The sequence below is a fragment of the Ctenocephalides felis genome, unplaced genomic scaffold (assembly GCF_003426905.1).
Source record: "Ctenocephalides felis isolate EL2017-DRISC unplaced genomic scaffold, ASM342690v1 CF-g0.4_SCAFFOLD_01886, whole genome shotgun sequence".
Taxonomy (NCBI): Eukaryota; Metazoa; Arthropoda; class Insecta; order Siphonaptera; family Pulicidae; genus Ctenocephalides; species Ctenocephalides felis.
Genome location: NW_020538040.1, coordinates 142,905,074 through 142,915,556, shown reverse-complemented (window position 1 = coordinate 142,915,556; position 10,483 = coordinate 142,905,074).

Genomic DNA, 10,483 nt, shown 5'->3' with positions numbered 1-10,483 from the left:
CCAATTTGAAAAATCATGATCTAAGAAAATCTTCGTCGAAGATAAAAGTCGTTTTGAGATAAGAGGATTAACAAGTCAACTACATTTGGCAGTTTGCCCTGTGCTGAAATAAGTGTTTCATTTCTCCAGCTCACGTTGCTCTATTCTATATCGAGTGCTCAAACGACTTATAACATGGATTGCTATTTTTATTTAAAACATTTAATAAATGTTGTGGTTAAACGCATCTCATTGACATATTTACTACTATATTACATGCAATAATATACTTAATGAGACTCGATATGTGGAAATAATCGACATGATCATTAACTATTCAGATTCAGAGGCCAATTTTTGGATGAAATAGAAATTAAATGTTACGACTCTGCAATTGAATGACTTGGTAGTCACAGACCTTTCAAAAGCTACTTAACACCCAGAAAGCACAAACGTCACAATAGTAACATTATTTCATCTCTTTGTATGTGATATTTGTTATTTAAAATCTGTGCTTTTTAAAGGTTAGATATTAAAAGTAGAAATAGAGTAAATTGTTTGATCACCCAGCAAAGACATAGATTTTGAAAAGTTTGTGACTACCAACTCATACGGTTATAAACACGTGACATTAAATTTTTATTTTATCCTAGAACAAATCTATGCAGTGATAAGAGAATGCTCCCTTTTCCAAATTTACTATCAGTTACTTTTAATGTATTTTTCTAAATACGATAAAACCACTGACCAATTCATAAAGTAGAATCTTTATCAAAAATTCAGACACATGTAAAACAATATATTTGTTTTCTTTAGAATGATAAAAAACTATCACGACACTGGAATCAACCTATACTTTTTGGAAATTGCTTTAAACTTCGACATACTGGCAAAACTATCAGATATAATTCTCTTCAAAAACTTTAAAGTTCTCTTTATGGACTGAATTCTGAATATTTTAAAGTAAAACTTTTTTTAGGTGCGAGTAGGGTGTAAATCCGTACAAATGCAACGGAAATGGTTAATACATTTTATTAATAAACAGTTGTACATAACTATTTAATTTAAACAAATGAGGCAATTTTCGATTAGTGGTTAGAGCTGCTGACATCTAATTACAAATAATAGGTTTGATTTTCACCCCGGGCAGCCGAGGATAGTTTTGGAGGATGAAAATTAACACTGTTTGAAATCAAATTGAATAAAATTGATCAAAATTTTTATTCTCAAGAATATTATCGCTTAGTTAGTAAAATGAAATTCTGAAATAACGAGAGTAAAAAGCAAAATAATTCATATTTGCCCAGTCAATGTCTTTGTGAATTGTTAATTATAATACAATTACTTCTCCTAATTTTTATGACAATTTATAGAATTATTTGTAATGTGAAAAAAATTTTGAATGTAGTTGTTAAATTAAACTCAAAACAATATCATGAACATATTCATAATATATGAAATATATATTTGTAAAAAAAGTTTACTCAACATTTTTTTTAAAATTGAATAATTTAATTAATACCGAAACCCATTAACAAACCAATATTTTTATCTTCTTTATCATGAAAAGAAATCAGAATCAACATTTCTTAGTCTTATAAACTTGCTTTGATGACTACTTATTGACGTGGTTTTATAGATGGCAACCAATACTTCACCTATCACTCTGATAAACTAACTATTAAAATATATTAAATAATAAGGTTTTTTTTTAAATGCATGTGAGGGCTAATTTCACTTAGAAACATACTGGTATCTATATTTCCAAATGGAACCGATGTCACTACTGCTTGACACCAACTGCCCGAGGCAGGTATAAAATCTGAAACTTCTGAATTAGATAGTGTCATGTTATAAACGAATAACAAATAAAAATCTAATTATTTTATACAAGTTGAGTTTATATAAAAATCACTTTATATGGAATACTTTATAACAGACCACAATAAATATTTAATTTATGATTTATCATACGAAATGAAGACAGGCAAAGTGTTAAAATATAATAAACTAGCGCAATAGCATAAGAAATACTAATTTAGCAAAAACATTTAAAATATGCTTCTTGAATGAGGAGTTATTTTGTGATGTATGATGGCACTTTGACACTGTCATGATATGAAATAATAATACGTGACTTTCGAGACGGTCGCAACTTGTCTAGACAAATTTCTTGTGAGAGTTTGTCGGATATTATGATATAGTTTGCTACACGTGCACATATATACACACATGAATATAGATATATTTCTAGATTCATATATGTATATATGTGAGCGTGTGTGTAATGCGATAATGCATTTAACTTATTTCATTTACCATACTTTATACTTGTTTTCGTTGCACAAATTTTATCAGAGTAAATTCGTTTAAAACTTAGTTGACCTACATTATCTTGTAGATAAACGATGAAAGGTATTGCGAAAACTTATGCAGATTAAATGTTAACTTAGAAGTTTAAACAATATATGCATTTCCTATACACGATCTAATTAAAATTTATACCAACAAATCTGAGAGAGAGAGAGAGAGAGAGCAAAAGTGAAAGAATAGTTACTCTTTGAGTTCTCAGCAGAAAGTTTTGCAATACCTACACATCAACACAATTTAACTGACAATACATTGATCTGTCAATTAATTGGTCTATAAACATATTAATCTGTCAGTACAGATGAGACTAACATGGAAACACCACATCACAAAAATCAAATAAATCCAGAATTAGGAAACATTCTTGGCTTATCGGACATACTTCAAAATTAGCACTGAAAAGCATAATTTTAGTTTTAAAAACAATAATAATTCCTATCTGATCATACGAAATAGAGCTTTGGGGCTGCTCTAGCAAATCTAATGCAAATCTAAATCTCTACTAAATCTAAATTTGAAGCAGACGCAATCAAAACTACTTATAGAAAGTGCTATTTATTGAACACTTTAAAAAAACAAAATTAACTAATCATCATCAAAAATTAGAAAATCACCCCAATTCACTCATTCGCTGTCCCTTACTCTAGAATTAAGAAAACTTATGGTCTATTAACTTGATCAAATAAAATGTATATAATAGTAATTACCCATTGGGGTAACTACCATCTAAATTTATAATTAATTAATATAAATCAAAATAACTCATAAAATGTAATAAATGCTTTGTTTGTTATAAACATATTTGTCCATCACAAAATTTACCTGACACACATTGTTAAATTCTTCTGTCCATAAGTAAATTATTTTTTATGTCCATGACTATGTCTGATAATAGTTTTGTCAATTAATAATTATGTCTGTCAATATCTTTATCTGTTAATAATTTTGTCTGTTAATGACTTTGCCTGTCAATAAATGTCACTGCTAATATAATGATTTTTCTTACAAATGTGGTTTAAAAGAAGATAACCCAATTTTTGGCTTGATTATATTTGACATATATTTTTTATAATTGATTTATTATTAGTAATGATATATATTTTAGTTTAATGCAGCAATGCCGGGAAAGGGTTATATTCACTTATAAACATAAATCAGATATGTATATAGTTTCAAGTGGAAACTGATATTACTACAGACTGATTCCTGGCAGAATTGATTCTGATCATCCGATATTTTGGATTGCAAGACTAAAGCTCTCACTATACAGTCACGGACAAACTTTGTACTTCAGTTGTAATTTAGTTGTGTGTCGACACTATATAGGGGAGACAGGGTACAGTAGTGACAGTCGTCATAAAAGTAAAACCAGTGGCGTTGTCGAGCCGGAACGCGCCGGAACGTCGAAAAAATATAAGCCGTTCGATCGCTTGTACATTTTTACAATCCAACATTTATTAGTAATTTTATTTAATCATTGTTTTATTGACATTTATTTATTGGTAAATTAGTTGACAATTTATAGCAAAAAAGTTACCCTGATATTTCAATAAACTTATTGTCTAAATTTCGGCCTACAATTTGAGATTTGTATGCATATTCATAGAAACTTTGATCTTTTAAAAATCTGATGGTGCTGTGGAATTGATGATCACTCAATTATTGATTAACCTGGTAGTAGATTAAAAAATTGTACTCACAATTGTACTACGTTGGGAATTACTAGTCTAAGAGTAATTCCGATCGTGGGGCACACGCCTCACAGAAAAATCAATTTTTAAATTCAAAGGGGGGAGGCAAATTAAAAAAATTACACGAGTTTAACCCACTTGCTTGGGGTGATTTGAATGTAATTTGTAAATACTGTTAAAAATTCGTTAAATATATTATGATCATTGTTTAGTTTAAGTGAGCACAGGATTCATGTACAAATCATATAATTTTTCCATATATATTTCCATAGCTTAGGTAAATAAGCATCCCTTTTTAGGTCTAATGCAAACTTTCTCAATATTACGGATTATAAAAAAATTCCAAATTCTGTATGTATTAGTCTGTATATTTATAAATTGCCATCCCTTCCAGACAGCGGTGTAATAATTTTTATATTATATTTTTAAATTTAGAATTTTTAGAATTCAGTAAGTTGCGAGACTAAGAACATCTTAAGAAAATCAGCTCGCACAAATTACTCAAACATTTAATAAAATTTATAGTTCTATGTCTATTGTCGCACAGTGCACACAATCGTTTAAAAGTGCAGTAATTAATTTTCTATGAAGTGATAACGGCAAAGGCAGCAGTAAGGTGTAATCGATGCCTTAACGGATAATTCGGATATTTTAGATATTTAAAAATTCTTATAGAAAAAATAATATTTATAAATTAAATCTTATATTCATTCGCATTTGTTATACGCTAACACCTACATCATAGGTTCCTATTCGTGTATTTTTATAGCCTTACGTATGCCTATACGTAAACTACAACTATACCATACGCTATATATTTCATCATATACTCTCAAATCCCTACATTGTATACCGAATACACCTAACCTATAGCTAATATATATCCTATTACCTATAATTTCCCTTACACGCTATATTATACCTTACCGGGAATCGAACCCGGGTCTGCCGCGTGGCAGGCGACGACCTTAACCACTAGACCACCGTAACTCTACGATCAATCGTGATTTTTCCGCGTGTCGCCGCGCCACCTTAGTATTAATTACCTAATTAATTAGAAAATGAACCGCGGAACAACAGTGCGTCTCATATTATATTATTTACGGGGCTACCCGATAGGGTAGTGGTTAAGGTGCGCGACCGCCACGCGGAAGTCCCGGGTTCAAATCTATATAGACAATAGATAGGTAGAGATAATACATAGGGCGTAAGGTTAACCTATATAATATAGGTGTAGTAGAAAGTAAGACTTATAAGTAGTAAAAGGGGTATGTAGGTATATAATAAGTTAATGACGGTGTAGGTATCTCACGGTATAATAATATAGTATAGTAAGATAGGTAATAGGTTATCTATCGTATTATTAGGTTAAGTCTTATAAAGTATTGTAATAAATCTTGAGGACTTTTATATCATAATAAATACCTGTAAGTATTAATGAATACAAATAATACCACAATAAATATAATTAATGTTACTAAAGAATATAAATTATGTATTCAATGATTCCCTCATACTTGTGCAATTTAATTTATAGACTAGCTGTATATAATAGAGTTAATTATATAAGAAGTCAATATGTTAGATTTGTGAGTTCTTATCGAACTATATCAAATTTTTTTGAACCGGTTTATGAACCGGATTTTAAATTTTAGCGTTCCGGCAAAAACAAAAAAAAGCACAACACCACTGAGTAAAACTATACTGATTTTGATTTAGAGTCCAAAAGATAAAGGATGATTGTTCAATCAAGTTCGAAAACAAAATTTATCAAAATAAAGAAACGATTCTGCCGCACAACAGACCAATGTTATGGCAAGGCCATGTTACGCTTCAACTTGCATACATTATGCCACTAAATTATACGTCAGTTGTATGTTATGAAGCTGGGTCAGAAAAACCCTGCTATCTAAAATCGTTTTTTAACATTTTGCGGTTTCCAGGTAGATGTTCTATCTGATAACTTGGAAAAACTCCTGACTACACAGCAACTACATGGTTGGTATTTATAACGATTTAGTATGGAAAAATAGTTGCACCGAGCTTACCGAATCTTCAACATACTTGTCTTACCACAGCAGATTTATAATATAACATGACCCAAAATTAATAACTCAGAATAGTCCCACAAGTCTCTAATATTATGTATAGGTAGTATATCTAATTAAGTATAAATTGAATAAAATATGTTTCTATTATCCAAATATCGTATCGTAGGAGAGAAAAACGGATCAATATCACATTCGGAACGCACCTCGTGCCTTACTAACGATTTTAAACCCGCACGCGGTTTTATCTGTTGATCTGGTTCTTTCCCTATTCATGGTGTCTAGTCGTTAACGCGTTCTCATCACGATTTAGTTCGTCGTTACAAATGCTGAATTGTGCAACATAACACTACACTATATTAGACAAGAATCTGGTAAAGGTTTACTACTAAGGCTATTCAGACACGACGAGGTTTTTATCATCCAACGGAATTTATGGAGAAATTTATGCAAACGTTTAGACGACATTATTTTTTGATCCGATAAAATTCATAGACTGCGAAGAAAATCAGATTTTAGTCTCGTCAAACACATTATTTTATTATTATATAGATAGACGCCTTATACATTTTTGAGAGCTAAATACAGTAAATTCAGCTGCACTGTTTTCCAAAAACTTAATACATTTGAATATACAATCAACCCTCCGTTAACGCGGCAAGTCTGTACCGTGCAGTATGGAGACCGTTCTATAAAAAAACTAGTTTTTAACATACAATTCAGGCTAATTCGTAGTGCGTTCTATGGGAACTTACATAGTGCAGTATGGGAACCGTGCTATAAGAGACTCGAAGTTAGTACGAATCGCACTATTATTATCGTGCAGTATGGAGACCAAAAAATACAACTTGAAGTTGGAGTTATACGGATGAAATGATATGTATGACATAGACACTTTATTCAAAAATTGGTGCAACGCAGTAGTCAGTTCAAACGTTTTCTTAGACAGCAATTATATAATCAGACATGTCTATAAGATAAAAGTCGATAACAAAACTTACGTTAATACCCTTTTGATATCAAGTTCCTAGAATCACTCATAGGTTGCGCAAGGAACGTATCAGCCGTTGTATAAACACCGTGAAATAGGAAGTCCGTGTAGTCGGAGAGATGTCGGATTTCTAGCTCCGCGTAGTATGGAAACCGTGTACCCAGAGTGCCGCGTTAACGGAGGGTTGGCTGTACATGTCTCTTTCAGTTATAGTACAAGTAAAGTAAAGTTTTTCCTGCTCAATCAGTCTACTGCGTAGCCTTGTAATTAATTTCTAAATCTCAGTTTATATTAGTTTGCAATTTGAATTGAATAAAAAAATATGTCTCAGTAAACTTAAAGAAAAGGGTATTTTAAAATCACAATGTTGCAATAGATACTTATGAAAAGTATGTAGAGGCTATGTTATTATCAATATGTCATGTATTTGCTGTGCAAACAAGTTTTTTGCACATAACATGCAAATTCACTAATGTTTTTATACCACATCACAAAGATGCAGTTAAGATAACATTGTCTTTTTTGACATTTGTGCGTTTTCTAGGTTCTTTCTAATTAAAATATCTGACTGCACAGCAACAACATGGCATTTTGACAGTATTCAGTGCCATTTTGTATAATAAGCTCTAGGTAACAATCCTTTCCGTAATTTTGGTCTATTTTATGGCAGAATCGGCTCCCTATATGTATGCATAATGCAGATTTTGCTAGTACTGATCCACATATTGCAAAATATAATTACTTATCAGGATTTCATATATTGCATAATATCAGCATTATAAAAATATTTACTGTTAATCAGGTACTACTGATTGCTATAGCTTTACCTTTCTTATAATAGCTTTTTCTTATTTTTAACTTATTGCTTACTGTTACGTACTTATTCTTTTTTAGCTTTACAGATCCATGAGTTATTGTGATAAAACTTCTCCTTAACAACTTTGATTTTGAAAAGCGCTTTCAACGATTACCCTATCTCTATTTGATAAATTTGTGTTATTAGAATTTCTCTAATACTGATGATATATTTTTCATTTGATGCATCGGAAAAGGGCTATTTTGTTTTGCAAATATGTTATATTTCTAGTTTTCAATTGAAACAAATCAGTAATTTTGTGGTTACAAGGCCAAAGTTTTTACCACTAAATCACAAAGTATTCCTTTATAAATAATAAATATTTATGTACACTAAATATTGAACATATATTGAGCATGATCATTATACGATATTTCTACGTGTACTAAAATTTGATTAAATAAATAATATGTGGTTTGTCAAGGCAACCCAGCGGTTGCCTTTTTTAATTTAGATCCGAAACTCTGTGATTACAAAGCTCGACTCTTAACACTGAGCTAGTAAAATCCATTAATTAATTTTATGTAAAAAACTAAGTTTGATTTTATACTTCAAAATAAACCAGTTCTATGAATGATTCATATTATTAACTTGTACCAGATTCCAATCAAAATGAGTATCATACCTCTATCAATGCGATTTGTAGCTAACGTATGAAGCAAATATCGAGATTAAGCTTGCTTATAGCCGAAACCGTCTATAAAATCATTTCATATAAAATAGATAAAATTATTCTAATTCAGGAATAATATTTAAAGCTCTCGCACTATTAGTTCCCATTCTGCACGCAAATTGATTGCAGTTAACTCGCAATTACTCGTCCGCAAGTGTTTTTCTTTAAATTACGTTGCACAGAGATAGTTTCATGCGTTCATTGTGAAGGAAATATCACTCAATTCTCTGATAGATTTTAGAATAGATGCAAATATACAGAACATATATAGAAATAAATTCTAAATCCTATTGCTGACCAAAGATTGAGTTTCGAGATTCTAATTTTCGAAAAAAATAAGGTTCTTAGAAGTATGGTTGTTAGGCGTCAGAAATGAAAGAACAGACCGATTGAACGTCAAATTTGTGAAAGAAAAATTAGCAAAAATATTGTGATGGCCTGTTTTAAGTTTAGTGATAAGTGAAAATGTATTTTACTTTTTTCTTTTTGCCATTTTGTGCTATCATTACTGTAGAAAACTGCATTACTGGATCTAGTTCTTAAATTGTTTTTTGTACTTTATGAAGAATTGATTTAACGCCTTATTCAGATAGAGGATTTGTCGATTATAACGTTTTTTTGCTTTGTTAAGATTTTGTAAATGGAAGTGATTGGCAGTGGAGAATAAGTTTTTTTAAAATTTATTTATTAAAATAGCAATCAAGATACAATTTAATCTTATAAGCTATTGTAACACAAATGAGAAGAATCGTAAGAAAAAACAATAATAATAATAGAGAAAAAAAAAAAAAGGAAAAAGAAAGAAATAATATCTAGAGTTCATTCCAATGAGTGAAGCTTAGTGTTTCATTTAAGGTCGTTTAGCCAGCATCTTTTCAGTAGAGAATAAAAATATAACCAATCTTTTATATAATAATTAAATTCCGTACATGATATGAATGAAGTATTGTTTCTCTATAATTTTATAAATAGGGTGTAGTGAAAGCTAATACTTAATTTTTGATATTCATATCTTTTGGCAATGTAATACTGCTACATTGGTATTTTGTAATCCAATAATGTTAGTTATTGGAGTACAAAGAAATATTATTACCTTTATTAGTATTATTATTATTACACTTTGGTCAACAATTTTTGTTACTTTCAAACAGTATCACTTCCCTAAAATTTTTGTTTTTCATCAGCAAAAACCCGAATCAGTTACAATTTGACACCATCAAAATCTTTGGATTTTTACATCTAAGAAGTTTTCTAAAAATCAAAACAAAACGTAATCAGAAGGTGCATGATCAGGTGGATATTGCAAAGCATCCCAACCAAGCTAAAATAATTTTTACCGAGTGTCCAAATATATGTGATGACCATAAAGTTGTTCAATAACTTTGTCAGTTGTTTAATGTAGACATCAAAATTGATTGTTCGGTTGGCAATAACTGTTCAAAATAGACAATTCCTTTTTAATCAATTTCAACTGGAAGACGAGAGAGATTTTATCGCTGGGTAAAAAATCACCAGAACAAAATTTGGCAAAACAATTTTGGCACTGACGTTTTTTAAGGTTTTGTCACCATGAACAGCTCATAACTATTTGTGAGCTTCAGATACCAATTTACCTTTGTAGAAATGAAAATGTAAAATATGACAAAAAATTTCGATTTGATTTTCCATCTTTAAATGCCAAACGGAAAATCGAGAAACTCGAGACTCTATTCATTAACAAAATAAGCATTTAGACTAAGTTAGCAAACCTAAACATTCAATAGAAATCATCTAAACTGAAAACCGCACTTACTTAGTTTCCAACCAAATAATTAGGGTATGAAAACAATTTTGACAATGATAAATAACTTTATAAATATTTGAAATAAAGAATTT